Genomic DNA, 23413 nt, shown 5'->3' on the forward strand with positions numbered 1-23413 from the left:
CTCACCAGCTGGCCCAACACATTCCTGAAAAGAGGAAAGGGATTTTTTTTCTCTTCACTCCCTCTCCAAAGAAGGGTGTGTGCACAGGAGAAGCCAGAAACAGAGACAAAAATAGATGCCATGTGTGCTTTTTTTTATTTATTTAGCTATGTATTTTTTAGTACATGCTTAATGCCACATCAAAGTTCTCTTCGACTAATACCCTCAACGTCTCTCAATCTGGGCGTGAATATTAAAGAGCCGTTTTGGCTGTTCTCCACGCTTCCCCTGCAGGCACCTCGATGAGGTGGAGGCAGAAACGGGGAAAGCGAGAGCTGGGGTGATTTCAGAGTGACTTGTTGAGACCACTTCAGTCTCTTCCTCCACACAGGAGATCCCTGGAGAGGAAAAGACATTGCAAATGATATTGAAATGGTAATTTCTTTCGTCTGTATAGTGCAAAGGCATTTTTTACGTTCCATGTTTTTCCCCACCATCCACAGGCACCATGATGAACGGCACTTTTTTGCAAATGTATGGTTAAATGGTGGATGGCGGCAATTGGTTTGCACAGGGAAGCCTGGGTAATGGAGTGAAGGAGATGACAGCTGCTGGAACCGGGGAAATGAAATATCCGCGAAATTGTCCACTTTTTTTTCGGAGCGTTTTAGAATGGTAATTTGAACACCATTATGCGGGATCACATGACTGTCTCTTTGATGGATTAGTCCTTGTACATCTTCAAATTAAATTCTCTTGTGTACGTTGATCACAGAACACCCGAATGGGTAAAACTCTTGATTGGACCAACTGTAAGTTTAATGCCAATAAGACTTAAAAGGAGTAATTCACTTTTAAAAAAACTTTTGCTGATAATTTACTCACCCCCATGTCATCTAAGATGTCCATGTCTTTCTTTCTTCAGTCGAAAAGAAATTAAGGTTTTTGATGAAAACATTCCAGGATTTTTCTCCATATGATGAACTTTACTGGTAATGAAATGGTTCAAGGTCCAAAAGATCATCAAAAATTGAACAAATCTTTTTCTGACTCAATTCGTTCATTTCATTTGTTGAATGAAGCATATGACACGAAAAAAGATTTGTTCATTTTGATGAACAAGTTCGAACAGGAGTGTCATGAACATGTGACACTCCTGTTTTGCATCATAGAACAGAGCAAGGCGACCATTTGAGCTTATAAAACTTTTTTTTTTTTTTATGAGCGATCGTTTCGCTTGATAAGACCCTTATTCATCGTCTGGAATCGTTTAAAGCCCTTTGAACGGTTTGCACTGAAACTGTCCTTTAGACCTTGAACCCTTTGGTTACCAGTAAAGTGCATTATATGGAGAAAAATCCTGGAATGTTTTCATCAAAAACCTTCATTTCTTTTCGACTGAAGAAAGAATGACATGGACATCTTGGATGACATGGGGGTGAGTAAATTATCAGGAAAAAATGTTTTTTTTTTTGTTTTGTTTTTTAAAAGTGAACTACTCCTTTAAGTAAAAGGGATAGTTTACCTAAAAATAAACACTGTGTCATCATTTACATAATTTTTACCTTCATTTCTGGGGTTGCAAGGGGGTGGAAACTTTCCATGGGAAGATGTAAAACGTCAAATAGCTCAATAGCTCTGCTGTGTGGAATGCACAGGATAGAAATTCAACTGAATTTGCATTAAATCTGTTTGTTTTAACCAAGATTATGCTGCAAGATGTTTTTTTTTTTCAACTACATTTAAGTTCTCTTTTATAGGCTAACCTGCAAATTAGCAAATTTCCAGTTTATTCCCATTAATTCCTGTTAATTCCCATGGAAAGATTCACTCTTTGAAATTCCTTGAATGTTACAACCCTACACATTACCTAAATCTTCCCTTCAAACCTTTATATACTAGTTTTTGTTTTAATTCGTTTACATTTAATGTAGACTAGAGTATTTCAAGCTTTAAAATGGAACAAAAAACACTATTCAAATCCAACAGTTTCATAAAAGTAGTCCATACATGCCTGTGTGCTATTTTACCATTTGAGCCTAACCCTAACTTATTTCAAGAACATTAACTGACCCCAATCTTTTGATTGCTACGGTATACCTTTTGAATACAGCACACACTTTATATTGACTATTTCCATGATTCTTTTGCATCATTTTAAAACCCTGAAAGCACCAGCCTTCATTAGTTGCACCAAAAAAACTTCTGAGTACCTTCTTTTGTCTTCCACAGAAAATCACACAGGTTTGGAACGGCATGAGGGTAAGTATTTGATGACAGAATTTTCATTTTTGGTTGAACTATTTCTTTAAACTGGAAATAGATTAAAGTCATGCTCTTAGGTATGTTCACGTAGGTTCACTGCTGTTCTGACAGTCCTATTTGTCTAGAAATGTGTTTAAAAAATGTGACAGAAATCTAAATGTAATACATAGATCAACCCGAGAATGTTGTCACAGTGTGGTGAATCAGCTTTCTCTGTCTGACCTAGTGCTGGATAACAGCAATAATTCAAAGTTGGGGACTGAGAATCAAAGTCAGCCAATTGTCAGGCTGTAATCATTTGTGTTTACCTCTGTTCTGCTCATTGACCCTAATCCCACAGAGAGAAGTTTGAGAGACATCCTTCTGCTAGCATTGGGTGGATTCCATTTGAAAATCAGCCTCACTGTGGCCTACTCACTCCAGGCCTAGGCCTGTTTGGTTTCCAATATTCTTCAAAATATCTTATTTTGTGTTCAGCAGAAGAAAGAAATTCATATAGGTTTGGAACAACTTGAAGGTGAGTAAATGGTGACAGAATTTTCAATTTTTGTTGAACTATCTTTTTAATCTTTAAATTCCCTGTTAAGATTTTATAACATTTCATACAGGTTTCAAAATGAATTGCTCAGACACCCTACAGTCCAGTGAATACAGTGGACATCACAAGTTCAGTACGCATTAAGTGTGCCATTTGGGACAGCGCTTAGTCATCGAAGAATTTGTCCTTCATACACTCTGTATAAAATAGGCATAAATGCAAAATTTAGCAAGTATTCTTGCCCTAAAAGTGACATTACCGCCATCTGCATGATTCTTTCTGTTCTCGACTCGAGAGGACTTAACTTTTGCCTTTGCCAAAGGCTCTGTCGACAAAATAAATCCATTTACCGTCACAAGATACCATGCTGAAATGGTCTCATCTTTCTCATGACTTCCCACTGGTCTCTAGCCAAACAAGCAAAGGCATCCCATGACCTTATTATTGAGGAGAAAATGGCTGTTTTCTGTTTGTTTTCGGACCATATGGCTCCATTAGTGGTGTAATGACCCTGAGGCCCCTTGAGCGCTCCACGCTGCCCCCAGTGGCCACTCATCCACTCGCATTGTTGATGGTTTTTTGCATGCTCCAATTAGCACCCACAAAATGCTCATTTGCTGTTTATGATGTTGTGTGTCTGTTTGTGTACCTGTTGATCTGACTACAACGCTGGCTTTGCACAACTGATAGCAGATTCACAAGGTCTGAGCCTTTTGTTATGAGTAAAGTCAGTTCCCTTTAGTTTTAGATACGTTGCAGGTTTCAGGTTGCACGTGCACACAATAGGATATTTCTCTTTGTTTTCCCCATAGTAAATGAATGGGTAACTATGGTAACCTGAGTTTGTTTTCCGTCATGTCCTTGTCATTGTATAATTCTGTTTTATTAGCATTTTGCATAATTGTTAGCAATGTATCCAGGGAGACATTGAATTTAAAGTGTACATTTGATTATACATACTACTGAGCTACAAAGCACATATTTGGAAGGACTTTAGTAGAAAGATGTCAAGTAAATTTGAGTTTCACAGATATACAGTATACTGAAAAAAGTACATTTTACTCAAAAACAACACAGTCAATTTCTTGTTATACTTTGTAAGACAACATCTACGGATCAAGGTACCCCACCAAACTCACATACCCCAATACATTACACAATAATGGTGACATTCAATGGATAGTTTTTGAGTATGAATGGGTCATTTTGAGTAGAAAATTTGAAAATCGCTGGTGTTTCTGACGTAACAAACTACCTTGTGACCAATCAGATCAATGTGCGGGGGGGCTTTAGCATATCATTAATGGTGAACTACCTAGATTTAGCAATATAACGATGTTATGATGAACTATATGCCTTTATCCACTGATTTTCTGAGTTGTTCAAAGCGTCTCTGATGATTGTTTGAAGGCAGACTGAGATGGTGAACGGGAACATAGTTTGTGTAACATTAGAAACACATTATTAGCTATTTGATAATATAGTCAAGCAAAAGGCTAATCATATTAATTACTGTTATATGTCTGACATTGTGATACCATTGTGCAGGGTTTACCTCAGTGAGTTGACCAAGTGAATCTCTGAGGTGGTGTGAGTGGAGGCGGGGCTAATTAGCATATGCATTGAAAGCTATATTTTTTTTTACTGTGTAATTATTCACGCCTCAGTGCGTGATGGGAACACCAGTATCAGAATGTTGAGTAGGTTTTACCTAATATTATAACTTTGATATTTACCTTAAATAATCATTGTAAACAAACAGATCCAAGTAAAATATACTTTTAAGTTGTTTTTTTTCTGTAGTATTTACTTCATCACTGAATCATGAACCACATACGAGTATAGCCTACTTGTACTGCGTGTATCATGCCTATAGTAAGATTATTAGATTGCTAATATGCAGTTCCGAACTCAGCAATTTTTGACTTTTTTTTTTCATTTATTATTTTCCTCTTGTCTATTCTTTTATATTTATTTATTTTTCTTTGAATAATTTGGCTATTTATTTTGAACTTTGTTTTATACTTTAACTGAAGCTCCATTTTTCATTAAACTAGCTACATTAAACTTCATTAGATTGAAACCTTTTTGCCAACTCTCTCATTTTAATAACTCATCTTCTTATTTTAATAGCCTTTGTGATGTATGCATTGAGCATACATGCTTTCTGTGCTAATACATAAAATTCAACATTTAGATATCAAATTCCTTCCAAATAGTGTTGAAGAGTCTCAAGACAGTATATTTAGTAACTTTCATGAGACTGATTTTTCGAGCTTGAGTTTCCATCTCTGTGGGGTTTTTTTTTTAAAAGAGATATTTCAGAATATTGCGAAGCCTCCTCAGTCCCCTCAAGGGATTTGAACATGGCCTTCAAACATGATTTGATGTTAATCATTAATTAGTGTGTGTTTAATGAGACCAAATGCTTTAGTAACAAGCTGTGTAGTGATTCCCCTACAAGCCTGGCATAAGCAAGGTCATTCTACATGACGTTCAACGAGAGGAGAATCAAAACCAAAGCTCTGGCGTCATGTCCATAACAAAATCTGACTAAGTCTGCATGCACAAGAATAGGATTCACAGTCAGTCAGCATCAAGAGAGCATGACTCACCTGTCTGCTCGGTTAAGTGGAGTGTGGCGTCCTCTCACATTCTCAGGTGTGTGCTGCAGGTTAATGAATGGAAAGCCGAGAGCTCAAGGGTGTAGTTTGTTTTAATACCTATTTTGATAATAGATATCACGAAGGCTCTTGGAAACTCAGACCAACTTCTCTTCAAAGGGATAGTTTAGCCAAAACTAGTATCTTCCAAAGTAGTATCTGGTCTTTTTGTAGCTTGTAAGTGTTTGTCCTCATTCATTGGAAATGATTGACCAGCACAATCTTCAGAATTTCTTCTTTTGTGTTTCATTAAAAATAGAAATCCATATATAGGTTCAAAAGAGAAGATAAGTAATATTTGACTGAATTTTTTATTTTTGACTTAACTATTTAGCACTTTGCTGCTCTCGATGTCTGCCATTGTTTTGAGAACTTCAAAAGAACAAAAGTTTATTGTGGGAAAAAAAAAAAAAAAAAAAAAAACGTTTCTCTGGATAATAGATGAAAGATTTACTTTTTGTTTCCAGTATTTCAATTAATTAAACCCTTGAAAGGTAAATTGTGATTGGCATTAATTTCCCATTGTTTTTGATATAACAATGGAAAAACTGTCAGCAAGGCTTAAAAACAAGTTAATACTTCATGCAGAGAATGAGTTATCTGTGATTTAAATGTAATAATCTGATGCGCATGTGAGACAGCTTAATTAAATCAGATATGATTTGAATATCGTCTAAAGGATGTCTTTTGTAATGAAGGCATAGGAAAAATTGTCAAACGACAGTAATTGCTGTAAATTGAAGACTTTGTACAAGAATATATTATGGAAATTGCGCAAGTGGTCAAAGACCAATGAAAATCATTTAAAACATAAACTTAAATTTTTAGTCTTTTCCATCTCTCGCAGCTTAGTCATGTGCTGCCTAATATCACAGGGTTTTGAATTATGAAAATATGAAGAATGCAGGCAGTGTGCTAGTATGATATGAAATATCTCAGGCACGTTTTTAAATCTAAACTGGCAGATCCATTTATAAACGTTATTATTTCTTGTAAATGCCATTATATTTATTATGTATGTTGCAATTGTTATTCATGTGTTAAGTTTTGATTTAATTTACAGTACATTAATTCACTTAGCTGACACTAAATGAATAAATTAATGTAATGTAAATGAAATCAAATTTCACCGAACACATTTTCAAGGCTCAGCAAATAGTGCTTCATAATTATTCAGAACTACTCTAAAGATCTGGTGCACAGAAACCTCAGGAGGCGAGATATGTCCAATGGATCCTGTCAGTACCGATCTGGGTTTGGAGATCTGCTTTTGTCCTCTGAAGGCAGTGGTTAGTCCTGTTGTTTTATTGACATGTAGCTCCAGTTTGGCAGGTTCCGCTCATTTCAGCTCACAGTTTCATTAATGTTGTTGATGCAATGTAGTGGTTGTGGCCTTGGACAGAATAATGTGCTGTGGGCAGAATTGGTGAATTTACAATCGGTGTGCAACAGAGGCTGGTCTTACTGATCCGATATCAACCAGTAAGTTTTTAGAATAGTGGTATTTTTTATTTTGTTTATTTTGTGGTTAACATTATATAATGAGACTTACGTTTTTAAAAAATAAATGAAATGCAGGCATAATTCAAATGTATAGTTTAAAACCTACACAATCTGTTAGTATGAAAGAGCCAACAACACATCAGACGCTCGCAGACGTGTCATGCTAGATATCCAGAGCTGTTGCACGGCTCAATTTCAGTGATGTCATGAGCTATAGCCAATCAGAGCAAGGCATGGGTAATGGGTCATGGGTCACCGCAGGTAAATCTTATTTTTTCTTTTTTTGCATTTTTTTCTGAGAGCAAATCAGTTTGCAGCACTAGTTTCTGTCTGACGTCCAAATTTGCGTGATGTGTTCTTCTCTTCTTCGCTGGCCGAAGTGATTTCGTCACTTTGTAGTAGCCTACAACCCGGAAGTTAGCGGCACATGGGTTCCCTCGACCGAAAAGCTATGCATTTTCCCCATAGACTTCTGGAAAATCGCAAAAAATAAGATCCGTGTTTAACAAAGAGTTGTTACCCTCACACGTTTTGTCTATCAAGATAATCTTTACAAGTTAATCCAAAATTTATACATTTTGAAGCCTATATAAAGTTTTTAAAAAACACAAGCAGACACAATCAAGTTTAAAAAACCACAAGCAGGTTATAACTGTGTGTTTTATGTCATAGATCAAAACATGAACATTTTTAGAGGCTTTGTTCACCACAGACCTTATTTCAGACGGTTTAGCAAAAACCCATTCAAAAATCCCATAGACTTTAGAGCGAGGGAACCGGGAGTGCTAAAATGCTAACTCACTTTCGCGTTTTGGCCAACAGAGTGACGTCAAACTTCGGCACTCTGGCGCGCGTGCCGTTTCGTGTCATTTTTCAGTTAATTTTTTCGCTTGATTTTTCGTGACAAAATAGAATCGTTGGGTGACAAGAGTTGTTGTCAACTTGTGTAGTGCGTTAGCTGTTGTGGATTAATCATGTTGTGTCGTGCGGTGCAAACAGCTCAACAACTTGAACACTCCTGATTTCACAGAGAGCAAGTCATGTTGTGTGAACCGCACAGTTCAGCCTGGCGTTTTAAAATCATGTAGTGTGAATTAGGCTTTGGCCTAGCTAATCCCCCACGATTTGCATGCGATAACACCCTGACCTGTTGGCGAGCTCAACAATTTGCAAATCGGGCTTAAAATCCTGTAGTGTGATCTTGGCTTAATGAACTGTTTACAAACGTAGATGTGACATTTATTATGTATTCTATAATGTATTGATGAATTAGGTTTTAATACAAAGTTTTGTAGTTTGTAGCTTATAAACATTAAACCAAAACTTTAGTCTGACAATTTGTAGTTTAGGCCTGTTAAATCTTAAAATTCATGGCTTTTAAACGTACTGTTAAATGAATGTATTTACTCGTTTTATCCACAGAAAACAAAGTTGAGTTGTGGTATGAGTGTCGTTTACAGTGTCCCTGATTGTACATTATATCATTATATATACATTTAAAGGGATACTCCACTTTTTTGGAAATATGCTTATTTTACCACTCCCCCAGAGTTAAACAGTTGAGTTTTACCGTTTTCGAATCCATTCAGCCGATTTTCTCATATTTAGAAGTATATTATTTACCAGACAGTTTCTGGTCTCGTTGACTTCCATAGTAGGAAAAAAAATATACTATGGAAGTCAATGAGACCAGATACTTTCTGGTTACTGATATTCTTCTAAATATCAGAAAATCGTCTGAATGGATTCGAAAACGGTAAAACCCAACTGTTTAACTCTGGGGGAGTGGTAAAATAAGCCTATTTCCAAAAAAAGTGGAGTATCCCTTTAAAACAAAATAAGTTGCATTGGTCATAATACCTATACCAGACTGCTACAATAAGCGCTTACAAGGAAAAAACATGTTGGTTAAACCGCCTCTTTCCTTTCTAATAGGTCAGAATAAGCGTAGTGTTTGGATACTTGAGATTACTTAAGCCTAGATCTTTAGCTAGTAAATGTCACTTTAGTTCGCCTATATGCCAGAGTCCTGAACTCTGCATTGTGCTGGTAACACAATATAAACATTATGTAACCGTACTGACCCGACAGTGCTCTTAAAACACCCTCCACCCCCTTGTGCTGTAATTACTGGATATGCAAAGCCAAGCAGATAAGGCTCGGAAACTGTCTAATGTTATTACAGAAGGCCTTTAATAGAGGTAATGGGAGGCTGATTGGAGAGCTTTGTTAGGCTGTGGGGCGTTGGTGTGATGACCTGTGATTATCCAGGCTGTGTGTTGACTGGAAGGAGACCCCCTACCCAGCAGCAGCAGCCAGGGAAGCCCACCACATCATTACAGTGAGTTGTTTTGTCATGGAGGTAGAGCTAGTCCCTCATTAGAGCCTGCCTTTCCTCCCTCTCTTTCTCTCTGTCTATGAACTGTGTGAGCTCTGTGGCTCAGAGTGCAGTCCTTATCCACTCACCCACACACACATCCTCTTACTACACCAATAATCACTTAGAACAAGACAGATTGTAAACATGTACTTTTTGGGATGCCCAAACTAACCTGTCCACTCCTGTATGCATGTTTTTTAATACAGTTTTTGATTATATTTTTAGAATGAAGGTTTTATATTGTGTTATGTTTTGTGTCAGTCAGTTTTGGCCCGGGGCCTCTGGGAGTGTTTAAGGCCAGTTCATGGAGCTGTCACCCAATTCAGCAAGTGCAGTATCCATACGGTATGCATGTCATGAAAACAGTTTGTTTTAAATTTGCTGATTTTAAACGCATGTCATGAAAACAGTTTGTTTTAAAAACGCTGATTTTAAACATTTCGCCATGGTAAAATTTATTTGGAATATAGTCTAAATGAGTTGCTGAACCCCCTGAGATTAAACATTAATTATTATAAGCTTTTGACAGAGCTAGTTTTTAATTAGTCAAAGGGGTATTTGATGCAAAGGCAAAGATGTAAATGGAAAAATAACGTGGCAAAAATGTTGATTGGGAACTTATTAACTTTGTTGAGCACATTTACACCATCAACACCTGAGACAAATATTGATGGGGATCAAATCTGACTCACACAGAGCAAAAGTGTGAATGATGAAAGAATGTTTGCATACTTTTATTTATATATTTAAATACATAGGCGTCATTTACGGGGGGAAACGGGTGGGACATGTCCCCACCACTTTTTGCCAGGGTCGATTTTGTCCCCACCACTTTTGAAACATCTCGCGGCACAGATGTACCAATACAAATAAAACATTTCCAGTTAACAGCATTCGTTTCATTTGTTTGTTAAATAACAGGCGATCTAGCTCTGAAATGCGTTGTCTTCTCTCGGAAACGCCCTTCAATCCGTTGCGGAGATTCATTCCGGTGAAATCACAATTCAAAATGCACACAAACGTGTCCCTATTTCTCATGGGTTCTAATCCGCTCTTGTATATTTTTTCCCCCTCATCAAAACATATACAACCACTGATAAACATTATATTAATTCAACCACTGATAAACATTATTGGTTTTGATGACGGGAAAAAAAACTATACGAGTGTGGATTAGAACCTCGAACCTCCCGAGTCCCGAAAAATTCTACCTCTGGACCATCACTGTACATATGCAATAAAGTGGGGTATATACTCTATATACTCACTATACTCGGACATTGTGCTCATTTTTATTTATGTACATCAGGAAGCTACAGGACATCGTCTTTCAAAACATGACCTACTCGAAAGAGAAAAAAAAAGAATGAATGCGTCATTGAACCCAGCACTTTTGAAAATGCCCTTCTGAGTACGTCTCTGTCCCCAGCACATTTCAAACCAAACTGACGCCCATGTTTAAATAACATATACACTATGTGATCAGTTGACTTAACTTAAAAAAGTGAGAAACCAGCTGACTTAAAAATTAAAGGATTAGTTCACTTTTGAAAAAACTTTTGCTGATAATTTACTCACCCCCATGTCATCCAAGATGTCCATGTCTTTCTTTCCTCAGTCGAAAAGAAATTTAGGTTTTTGATGAAAACATTCCAGGATTTTTCTCCTTATAATGGACTTCAATGGGAACCGGATGGTTCAAGGTCCGAAAGATAGTGTTAATAACAGTTTCAGATGCAGCTTCAAATGTCTTTAAACGACACCAGACGATGAATAAGGGTCTTATCATGCGAAACGATCGGTTATTTCAAAGCTTATTCCAAAAATGTAACTTTTCTAAGGACAAATGTTAGCCTTTCTCCATTCTGTGAGGCGCGTTGGCAACGTCACGTAATACGTAATTACGTTCAAAAGGTCACGGGCGACGTAGCCAGAAGTACAGAGTCAGAGTGTTTACAAGTTGAACGCATAGGTTGATCGTGAAAACTAACTCAAACGCCGTTTACAAAAAAGGAATTAAAAGGTAAAACAACGATGTCGGACGATTTTGATTCTGTACTTCTGGCTACGTCGCCCGTGACCTTTTGAACATAATTACGTATTACGTGACGTTGCAAACGCGCCTCACAATATATTACAAGGCTAGCATTTGTCCTTAGAAAAGTTACATTTTTGGAATAAGTTTTGAAATAACCGATCGTTTCGCATGATAAGACCCTTATTCATCGTCTGATATCGTTTAAAGACATTTGAAGCTGCATCTGAAACAGTTATAAACTGTCTTTTGGACCCTGAACCATCCGAAAAATCCTGGAATGTTTTCATCAAAAACCTAAATTTCTTTTCGACTGAGGAAAGAAAGACATGGACATCTTGGATGACATGGGGGTGAGTAAATTATCAGCAAAAGTTTTTTCAAAAGTGAACTAATCCTTTAAGTAAATAAACCATGTAATTGAAAAAATTAAGTTCAAAACTTAATTTTTTCAATTACGCATAAAGTTTATTACTTAATTTTAAGGCAACGGGTGTCATAGTTACTGACATCTGTTAGTCACTGATCATCTGCACTACATGTCCCATCATCGTCTCCGTCTCACACCTGCACTCACTCCACCATGACCCGCACCTGCCAGCGATCATCATCGTCATCTCTCAGCGTCTTCAGCTGTTGTCACCTTGTCTTCACTGATTCATCTGTGTATTTAAGTTCCTCTCATGTCAGTGTTCAGTGTCGGTTATTGTTTGTGTAATAATGAGCACACTGTATCATGTCTTTGGGATAAAGCTCCTTATTATTTGTATCCTTCGTGGTCTTCATTGTCCTTTGGGGAACTAGCGTTACAACGGGTTCCCTCACTTTTTTTTTTTAAGTTAAGTCAACTGAAAACCTTTACAGTGTATCAGGACTGTCAATAGATTCAATAACTGAATTACCTAAGATAACCGAGTTCCAGTCTAAGGAAAGAAAAAATATGTTGGGTTCAGTACTTCATTTGGACAACACATGGTGCAGAATATATTTGCAAATTGCTTCATATTTTTCATTTTCTTTCCCCATATTTTATTGCTCGATGGGCTTAGATAAATAAATTACACAAATTACTTTAACCTTTAAATGGAAAGGGACATGAAATACCTCAGAGAATTTAATTTACTTCTATTTTCCAAAACATTTTAACTCAAGTAATTGTTTCACTTAAAGGTATTGCTTCCAGTTTTACAGTTTGTATCTCTGGAAGAAATTAACATTTATGATGATGCCGTATGATCCCATGTCCTGAAATGTGTGTTTCCCCAGAATACAGAGCGTTCATTTTGTTCAACATCCCATCTGGATTCGATTTTTGGATAAATTATAGAATGAAACGGTTATCATGAATGCCTGTAACCCTAATGCACATACAGACACACAACATCAGAATGCGACTGCGCTCTACTGCCAGGCACAACAAATTCAGACTCCTATCAGCTGTGCTGCACAGCTTGAAGCAACAAACTGTAAACTCAAACCATCCGGGTCTGAGAATACATGGTCCAGAAAGCCTCTGTTTAGCAATGGAGCGTCGACACGTGCTCCAGTCCAGTATGGTTTCCGATCACGTGGTTTGGAAGGAATCTTTCAGTGCTTGCCGACAGAGGCTTTAGCATTCTGGGGTAGCAGGGTGTGTCCCCCCCCCCCCCCCCGATAGGGGCTCGGTGATGGAGAGTGGCTGGCCAGATGCTGTTTCATGCTAGATTAGCCCTCCTGTGGTCAATTTGCTTTCCTAATGTCAGCTCCCCTCTGCTGTCGCCTAGCAACCGCTGCTGCAGCCAAGAGGCCCAGCCATGCATGCAGAATTCCACCTGCCATTTGTAAAGGAGCCCGTGTGTGTATGTGTGCATGCATGTAAAACGGGGCGCTGTGCATGCTTGAACTGGGTCTAAATGCCTTCCAGACTTGGGTACACTGAGGTAACCATACAAAAGTATAAAGAAAAATCTCGGATGAGGAATTTTTAATGTTCGTTCCTTATTCCAACTCTCCTCCCGATACAAAAAAGCAACAGAAAGTCACATTCCCCTTGTTTTAACACACTTCTTAAGCGTGTGCTGCTCCCGCTATCTTCATTTGTCTTACGAAGACGACTGAGGTGTGATAATATATTGGCTGCTGGAATTTGCACGTATGTGTCTGTATATACGCAGGAAATAGCGAGCGAGCGAATGAATCTTGATTACATTTGCAAGGCATGAGCTGAAGTGAAGGTCTGAATGAGATGCTCTGCACTCAGCGTTAACGGCTCAGGAGCCTGATGCTCCTCTGAATGCAAGAGAAGCGTTTTCTTTTGTGAGTAACAGCAGCCACGTCAATACCAGCTCAGCCCTCCAGCTGTACAGAGCTCTGAATGATTCGTCACCGGGACGATGTCGATCCAAAGAAAATTATCTCTGTGTTACGCCTCAGTCTCAGAAATGTGTTCTTGAATACTCCAGATGTTTTCAGCAGCACACTTGTGTAGTATGATGAAACCTTGTACACACCCTGCAATGTTAAGAGAATGTGTTTTTGTGCTGATACTCTGTCGGTGGTTTGGTGGCGTATTGGCGACCCAAACTGCCATAAAATTGTTTCACTTAAAGGAGTGGTTGATTATGATTTCACTTTTCTAACTTTAGTTAGTGTGTAATGTTAATGTTTGAGCATAAACAACATCTGCAAAGTTACAACGCTTAAAGTTCAAAGCAAAGGGAGATTTTTTTTTTGTATTTTAAAGAAATTGGACTACAACAAACGGCTGGTAGGGACTAAACAACATTCCTCCTGGGTTAGTGACATCACTAACCCTAAAATTGACAAACCCCGCCCCATGTGTACATGTATTGTTAAATGTACACTTTAGCAAATCTCAGAATTTATAGAACTTTAGAACTGTAAAGACATAAACTTAAAAAATAGCTAGACCTGTTTATTTTGTATGAATAGTTGTATTTATTATTTGCATCTACCATAGTTTCCCCCCCTGGCACTGCTGACCCCATCAGAACAGACATGTGACCCATTTGTAGGTCACAACCCTCTTGTTGAGAACCACTGCTCTATGCCGGCGTCCTAACTATCCTCTTGTTCAGCAATGCATGTAGTGTTCTTAATCCAGCACCCATATCAAGATTCCGGGCAGTGCTACAGGAGGGGGTCAAGATTTGAACTCTCTTCTCAGCCGCTCGTTCAATTTGATTATAATTGACCGGCAGGCTGAGAGGCAGTGAGGTAGAGAGAGAGCTGGTGTGCAAAGCTAACAAGAGCTGATTGTAAATATAGCATCAGGAGAGCCACGTGTTTGCCCGGCCCTCTTCAGCCCGACTCGGGTAGAGTGTTTTAAAAGCACTGGAGCATGGGCCACTCGCCCATGGAGCGGGAGCCGAGAGCTTATGATGGGGCAAACCGGAGGTTTCCATCTGCTCTCATTCTCTTTTTTTTTCAGAAGCACGAGTGGCTTGTTCACACCAATGTTCTGGCCTGATCTCTTAAAAATGGCCACCACTTCATCAACCGCCCACCTCTGCTATTAAATACATCCGAATATATCCTGACACCACTTCGGTGCTCATAGGGCACTGAATGCAGAGAATTCTGTACAAGGTGTTTATAGAAGTCTCAGAGCCTTCACTAGATTTGATTCTGAAGCTTCTTACACTTGTTTGAAGGATCTTATGATTTTATCATAGTTTTACTGTATAAGCAGAAGGTGATGGATGAATTTTTTTTTTCATAATATGACTTTGGATGCATCCTGGAATCATAATCGCATCATGTTTGTTCATTTACTCATAGGAGAACTGGTGCCCTGACTAAGCCCCGATGGACAGCCACGTAGTCCACTGAAGATAAGATGGATGGACCGTATCAAAGAAGATATGAAACATTTTATAATGCTGTACAAATAAAAAAGCGCTATGTAAATAAAGTTTTTCTTAATAACTAATTTAGTGGTTGGGATGTAATATTTTTAATATTTCAGGCTGATGCTACTTTCACTTTCTTTCACTACTAAATAACATTCACTACCAATTGCACTGAATCTGTTCAGAGTCTGAATCTGTCCATGAAAATATATGGATGATTATAGTGCAATATTTCATATTTGCGTCAAGAAGATTTTGTTTTTAAATCTTTCCCGTGCACCTGACTAGCTTTAAAGGCACACTTCACCCATTAAGCTTTGTATCTTTAGAAACCCAGTCATATTTTTGAATGGTCATGGTTTATACCCTTATTTTCCCCTGAGATGGGAGAAATAAGGATTTAAGTGTTTTACTTCCCGCTTATGCTGCGTTCAAGTCCTCCTGGGAAGTTCGTACGTACGAGGTGGGAAGTCGTGTTTACGACGTGAGGTGTGTTCAAGTCAGTTTCGTCGGAGCAAAATGGCGGTGTACCTTCTTTTAATGAATTACACGAAAATACAGCAAGGTTTGTTAACTCTGCTAATAAAAAAATGAAGAACAAAGAATGCGCATCAGGTGTGTTTTCTTTTTATTTTTTTTATTCGCTTATGAAGCCAATGTAATTAGGTATAATTTTTATATTATAATCATATCATATTTTGTGCAGAGAGCTTGCTTTATAAATAAAAAAGCCTTACAATGTCAATGAGTAAACATTGAAATTCAATTAAAATTTACCGTCAACAGACATTGAATGAACGTTTGTCGCTGACACGCCCCCAACTCGTACAGATCGGGGCTTAAAGAAAATCCCGAGCTCCCCACTGGTATTTACGACTTTGTGGTGGCGTTCAAGTGCGTTCAACTCGTAATTACGATCTATACGAGATGACTTGAACGCAGCATTATTATGACGTAAAATTTTGCGTCATAATAAGCAGGAAGTCACATTTCATTGAAAAGTGTAGAGACTACAAACATTAGCTCCTCATTATTCCACGGGGAGAGACCCACTCACCCTACAGGCCTATTACAGATCAGTGGGTGGGACTTCACTTGCAGATACTGAATCAATATATCAGCCATCTTGTTTGGAAGCTAAGCTAACAAGCGCTGTGAAGATAGGAAGTTATGACTATGAAACTAAACATGATATGGAAGAAGAGGATTTTTGTCCTGCTCGCCACAGCCAACTAACTAGAAATTTTGCGCGAAATGAATTTCAAACTCTGGTGGCAGCTAACGTTAGCCTTGTAGACGGAAGAGTGATTTCTCTGATGTTTGAGCTGTTCCGGATTAGTGGGAGTGACTTGCGGAGCCGTGCAATGTGGTGCATTGTGGGAGTTGTTGTCTTACATACAAATGCGCCCTAGGGTTATTTTCTGTCTTTTCTCGGTCTAGAGGGCACCAAATTCAAAATTTCTTTTACATTTCGACTACATATATGGCCCACTTTCAATAAAGATTAATGTTGAAATGGGTGAAAGGCTCCTTTAATATAGCACACCTGAAGAACAACTTAAATAGAATGGTGCTTGATGTGTGTGTATGCATGTGTTTGATTTGGAGGTGAGCAGGAGGTGTGCTGATGTTGACCCAGAAGTGAAGTGATGCTTGCAGGACAGACAGCAGTGACAGCAGGAGAGAACAGGTTCCTCAAAAGGTGAGAGCAGCTGCTGGTCCCAGCTGACCCATCCCTTCTTTGCATGGGTGTATTTGAATGACTATTTAATATTGTGTTGCATTATATGTATTATTATTAGTAGTAAAATTATTTTGTTAAAAAAGATACAGTACTGTGCAGAAGTCTTTGGCACACTAGTGTTTTCGCCTCAAAGAAATGGTTTTAAGCCAGTTATTTATATATATTTTGTGGTAGTGTCTCAGTAGGAAATATCAGTTTACATTTCCAGACATTAATTGTGCCAGATTATTAATTGTAATAATAATCCAGTGAATTTTTTGAATGCATAAGGATTCTGACAACAGCCAATGCTCCACACGGATGTCGGATCAAGTGCATCTGAAAGTAAATGAAGAAACAGAAAAAACAGAGACTAAGTAACTAAGTAACGGCTGAAGGGCGTTGTTAGGCAAGACGCGAAGTGGAGTTGTGTCTTTATTCATTGTCTACGAGGCAAATTAAAGTTATTTTTGTGACTGACACCCAACTGATTTAGAACTTTGCAAGCTTGGCTGCTGATTGGTTCCCCGCAGGCCTGCCACAGCAGTGTCAGGATACAGGACTCTGTGTGTGTGTGTGTGTGTACCTGTAGGCTCCTCTGATATTTACAGCAGGGTCCGTTCTTTATTTAATCATTGCCTCTGGGTTTCTCTTGGATGTTTTGCCTGCAGCAACTTTAGACAGCTGATGCCATATTTGGTCCTTACCAACAGGTCTCCCGTTCATGGTACTCTCAACTGAGACAGAGGATTCAGGGCCGGACTAGCAGTGTTGACAGGTGTGAACCCCAGGTACAAGAGGAGCAGGGGTATGTGTGTGTGTGCGTGCAAATGTGTATGTTCCTGCTTGCTCACAACACATATCTTATCTTACCCTCAATCCTGCACATTTACGGACATAGAGGAATAAATATCCTTGTTTGGATGGAAAAAAAAAACAATATCACGATAGAGTACGGAAGATATATTTTCTCTTTCATCCGTCTATAAAATCCCAAGGCTTATAGAGAAATAAGTGGGTATTACTCTGGAGATAGTTTGGATATTATTGCACAGAGTAGGACAAAAGATGAGCATATGAGAGTTACATATCTCCAGCTTTACACTACAGGCCTCATTTACAGCCCAAGCTGAATGCAAGCACATTAAAATTTCTCAAGCTTCGTTAAACTTTATCTTCAGGACAATCTTTTTATATTAATGTACTCGTAAGCACCGGCTTCATCAGCAATTTGGAGACTTTCAATAACATCTCTAGTTCACTTTGACCTGTAAAGATTCAGCCTGTTTAAACACAACTGTGAAATGAGTTTTGGACAATATACAGTATTTTGGGTGTTTTGATGTTTTAATGATGTTTTCTTTCTTTTTTTTATTGTTGTGGTCACTTACAGACATTAAAGCAACGCTATATAACTTTTTTTACCTTAAAATAATGTTTCCAAAATCTTATCAGTGGTTCATCAAGTCATAACAGGGTGAAAGGCACTTCTGCCATAGCCTGATGGGGTCTGTATTGCTTTTACTGGCACTACAAAAAGAACTGCAAAATTCGACTGCTTTAGGTCAATCGCTACAATAGTCATTATTTCGTTTTTCTTCGTTTCTGATGTCGCAATACATCGTCCTTTCATGAAATCATGTAACATACTCTATCTTGGCTGTGGACATTGTTCATTTCAAAGCCGGTGCTGGATAAACAATGTGAGTGTGTGCGACAGTAGGCTGCAGTAGGCTAACTTATTTACGACAATTTCGTTTCCAACCAGTAGGGCAACCGCAGAGGAAAAGTTCCATGATGTTGTTTTAAAGGGGTGGTATAATGCCCTTTTCACAAGATGTGAAATAAGTCTTTTGATGTCCCCAGATGTGTATGTGAAGTTTTAGCCCACAGATATTTTTATATAGCATGTTAAAATTGTCACTTTTTGAGGGTGAGCAAAAACGCAGCATTTTTGTGTCTGTCCCTTTAAATGCAAATGAGCTGCTGCTCCCGGCACAGGGGGTGGAGCTTCAACAGCTTGTGTCATTTTACCTCACACAGACATGCACTCAACATTTCAAAAACGTTTAGTCTTATGTTCAAACTGGAGTTGGACAATGATGGAGAGAAGAGACAACAGCATGTAGAATGCAACAGGATATTTCTGAATGGTTTGTTGATGAATTTATTTAGAATATGTGTAGTTATCTTCTAGTCATTGATTAGCATATTCTGTCACAATAATCTATAAATCGTGTTCCGGGGGCGAGGTTGATATAAATTTTAGGGTTAGTGACGTCACTACCAGTTTGTTGTAGTCCTTAAAAAGCAATTTCTTTAAAAGAAAATATCTCCCATCAAAGCAACATTACACACTAGGCTAACTAAAGTTAGAAAAGTGAAATCATAATCAACCACCCCTTTAATCACAAATATTGCTGTATGAAGTGTCTTGATTTCAGATATTCATTTACTTTTGTGGGCAGTACTATAAACAGGACAGTTTAAGAGTCGCACCTATTAGTCAGGGGTGTTGTTGGCGCCTTTGGTGTGAGAGACCCGGTTTCGAATCCTCTGTGAGACGCTTAACCCCTAGTTGCTCCAGAGGCGTGCGAACTCTGACATATATAGCAATTGTAAGTCGCTTTGGATAAAAGCGTCAGCTAAATGAATAAATGTAAATGTAGTTGTCAGTCCCAAACTCTGTCTGCGTGAACATTGCCACAGAAAAGCTCCATTAAGTGGAGGAAAGTTTGATGTAGAATGTCTCAGAACTAGCAGGTGTGTGTCATTGGCTGAGAACCAGCTGGGTCCATGAACTCTGCTGACTGGCTGTGTGTGAATGATTTAGGAACAGGCTATCTGTCTTGCCCCAGTATGTGGTGCATGCATACGTGTGTGTGTGTGTGTGTGTGTGTTTGGAATACAGAGTGAGAATTCATGGGCTTCTGAATGGAGGTTTGGCTCAGAGACTTCACTGTTGTATGTGACAGATGGTGGAAAACAGCAAGTGCTGAGGAGAGATATTCAAATCTGATCTTGGAGAATGTGAAGAGGGTTTCTGGCCAGAGCAAAGCATCTTGCAGGGAGCGAGATTAAGAGCGGAAGGGGGAAAAACTGAGGTGAGATCAGACAGAGGGTGAAGGCTTGATCAGATTTGTGGAGAAACCAAAATTGCTTTTTTCGGTTGTTTCTTCGTATCCATTCAGAATATTCTGAAAGTGGGAATTCATTCTTCTGTCTTCTATTTTCACAATGATAGTTTGTAAAGCTGGTTTTACGGTTAGCGGAATCTTTACTGCACTCCCAAAAAACAAATGTATATGTGGTAAAATAAGTGGCGTAACTCTGTTTTAAAAAGTGAGTGTGTGTGAGGATGGCGGAATTGCTAATAGAACGCTATATCAGATATGTAAAATAACAGTAGCAGAAAATTATATTACGATCTCTACTATATATTGTTAGTCACTAGATTCTTCATGTCAGTAAAGAAATACATAGATTTGTGTGCACTAAGTCTGGTGGTAGAACATTTGTTGAAGGATTAGTTCTCTGAAAAATTAAAATTCTGTCATTAATTGCTCACCTCCATGCCTTTCCAAGACCTTAAGACTTCCTTCATCTTCTGAGCATCAATTTCATCTTTTTGATGAAATCTGAGGACTTTCTGTCCCTCCATTGACAGATATGCAACTGACACTTTCACAAAGAGATCGTAAATGAGAACCAATGAGGTTTGCACAGGCTATATGTGAATAAAAGACTAAAGCGATCAATTCTTTTCAGAAAATTTGGACTAAACCGCTCAATTCAAATGAATTAGTTTTACCATCTCTTTATGAACTTTTTGAAGAGTCAATGTGCCAGTTGCGTAGCTGTCAGTGGAGGGACAGAAATTTCTCAGATTCTTCATTTGTGTTCCAAAGATGAGCGAAAGATTGACAGGTTTGGAGCGGCAACTTTCATTTTTGTATGAAATAACCCTTTAAGCGATTCAGAAGTTCTGTTTTCTAATCCGCCCTTGTATAGTTTTTGTTCTCATTTAAACCAAAGATGTTGTATATAAAGGGTAGTGGGCTATTCTTCAAATAGAACCGTTCTATTTGCTTTCGACACGACACTTACTTCCAGTGGGTGGGGCTTGTGGTGTGATGATGTAAAACTATTAGTCTACTATCAAAATTACCATCATTGTTTGTTTGTTTTATAATTAGAAAGAATTATAATGGAGAGTGAAAGAGTACAACATTTATAAAACTCAGATCAAATAGTTTGTGTGTGTGTTTGAAAGAGAAAGATAGATAAGTAGGCTAAGTTTGGTGATGGTGGGCCAACTGGTCGGAGGCTGAAGATTGGAGCAAGTGGAGCAGACCTATGCCGTCTGTGTCCTAATAAACAGGCAGCAGATCCTGGGCCCTGGCCAGAGGGGAGCCCTGCCACCCAAACTGCCATCTCTCCCTCACCCCCGAGCCTAGCAGGGGGACCAACGGCCACACGCCGGCTGACAGAAAGACGGAGAGAGCAAAGCCAGCGGGCCATATGTGTCTGGTTGTGAGAGGAACTCAAACCACAGACTGTCCAACACAGAAATGCTGCAGCTGCCCGGCTCTTCCTCGTGGCACAATTAATGGAGTGCTCAGCATCGAGAGGGGGGAGAAAGTCACAACTAAACGCTACGTTGCCTTTGTGATTGATATGGGGTGTTTACATATGTGATATGTGGATTGATATGTGGTATAATGTATTTTTCTTTCATTGAATAGACTGTACATTTTAGTTCAATTAACTTTTTTATTATAGTAAATGGATCCGACTATTTAATCACGTAATATTTGGCTCTTTTGACACATGCACATTTTATGCGTGTTTTTTTTACACAGATATATTATATTTTATGTGTATTTTGTATGGAATTCCCTTTCCATGCTGGTTAAAAAAAATCATAAAACTAAGAAAAGTTTAATAAAAAATAAAAAAAAAATTATATATATATTAAAAACCACCCTGCAAAGTAAGAGCAATAAAATTGCAGCTGTGGGATTTTAAAATGTAAAGTTTCAATTAAAAAAATATAAAGTATTTACTTTATAATTTTTTTTTTATTCTGAGGAAATGGCCTTCATAAAAAATATTGTGTGAAATGTTTATTAAATTTGTGCCTACTCTTTGCCATATTATATTATTCATTTAAAAATATATAAAGCAAATACATTTATACAACAAGATATCAAAGCAAGAGCCATTTATTTAAAATATACATAGCACAATATACATAGATGTGGGAACTGCATCATTTGTTTGCAAATGCCACTTAATTTGATATTCATGTTAAAAAATGTAAGCGTGACTTAAGTGTCCAAAATATATCAGTATTATATGAGTACCTTTCTACAGTCTTTGGCACTGACTAAAGTATGAAGGATACCTGCTCTACAGGTGTGTTTATGTCAAGCGAGATCTGTGTAGCTGTTGAATGCATTCATGTTCATGTTTCATGGTGAATGACGCGACTCCTCGTCTTTTGAGCAAATGTATGTCAGATTGTGAGAGATTGAGTTTGCATTGCATAACATGCAAATTTGTCACATATGGCTTCGAGCCAGATGTTTGTGGAAGATGGCAATCAAGCGCGGATGTCTGCCTCTGCCATAGCAGATACCTCACCGGGTGAAGAAGTTATCAGCCCCATCAGTTCCATTCAGTGTCAGGTGCCTCAGATCTCCAGCCTTTGTTAGGAGACTATGGGTACTAGAGGAATTTTTAGAGAAGGCCGGATGACTCATGATGCCGATCCTCTACTTTCATGGGGCTTTTGCCTCATTAAATTCTTAACGGCGTGAAGAGAATTGGAACTACCGGATGGCTTTATCACACCCTCGCCTCGTCCCTTTCGCCCTTCAGCTCAGCATCAAGCACTGCCCACCCCAAGGACATAGACCACCATTAAGCCCTGCCCACCCCAACGCCACAAGACACAAACCGAGGCCAACCATCCATATGGTGAGTAAGAGCACCCACATCCATACTAATGGACTTTAATGAATCCTTTGAAGACAATAAATGCCCCAGCAGGCAAGCTACTTAAAAAGTGTTGTTTGTTGTTTTATTATGGCTGTACTTTTTGTTTCAAGGGTGATGATTGAATTAAATATGTTTGCACACTTTTAGTTAAAGATGCACTTCATGTGGTTCTTCATCCAATCGATTTCGGCTTGGAAGCTTGACGTTTGTTTACTAACTGCTTCTGCTTGATAACAAAAGCTGTTTATCTCGCTATTTGTTTCATTTTCGACTATTTTGAAGTTGAAATTGGCCTGGAAGGTTAATTGGAATTCAAATAATTGAAATTTGTAAAAACAGGTAATTGAATTTTGGGGAATTAAGTGTTCTTCCACGTTGCTTCAAACATCTTTTGATGAGGACTTTAATACCTTTATAATTGACATCTTTAACTTTACGACTTTGTGAAGCCATCATTCAAAGTTTTTCTTGTT

Source organism: Pimephales promelas, chromosome 14 (assembly GCF_988280905.1).
Source record: "Pimephales promelas chromosome 14, fPimPro1.hap1.1, whole genome shotgun sequence".
Lineage (NCBI taxonomy): Eukaryota > Metazoa > Chordata > Actinopteri > Cypriniformes > Leuciscidae > Pimephales > Pimephales promelas.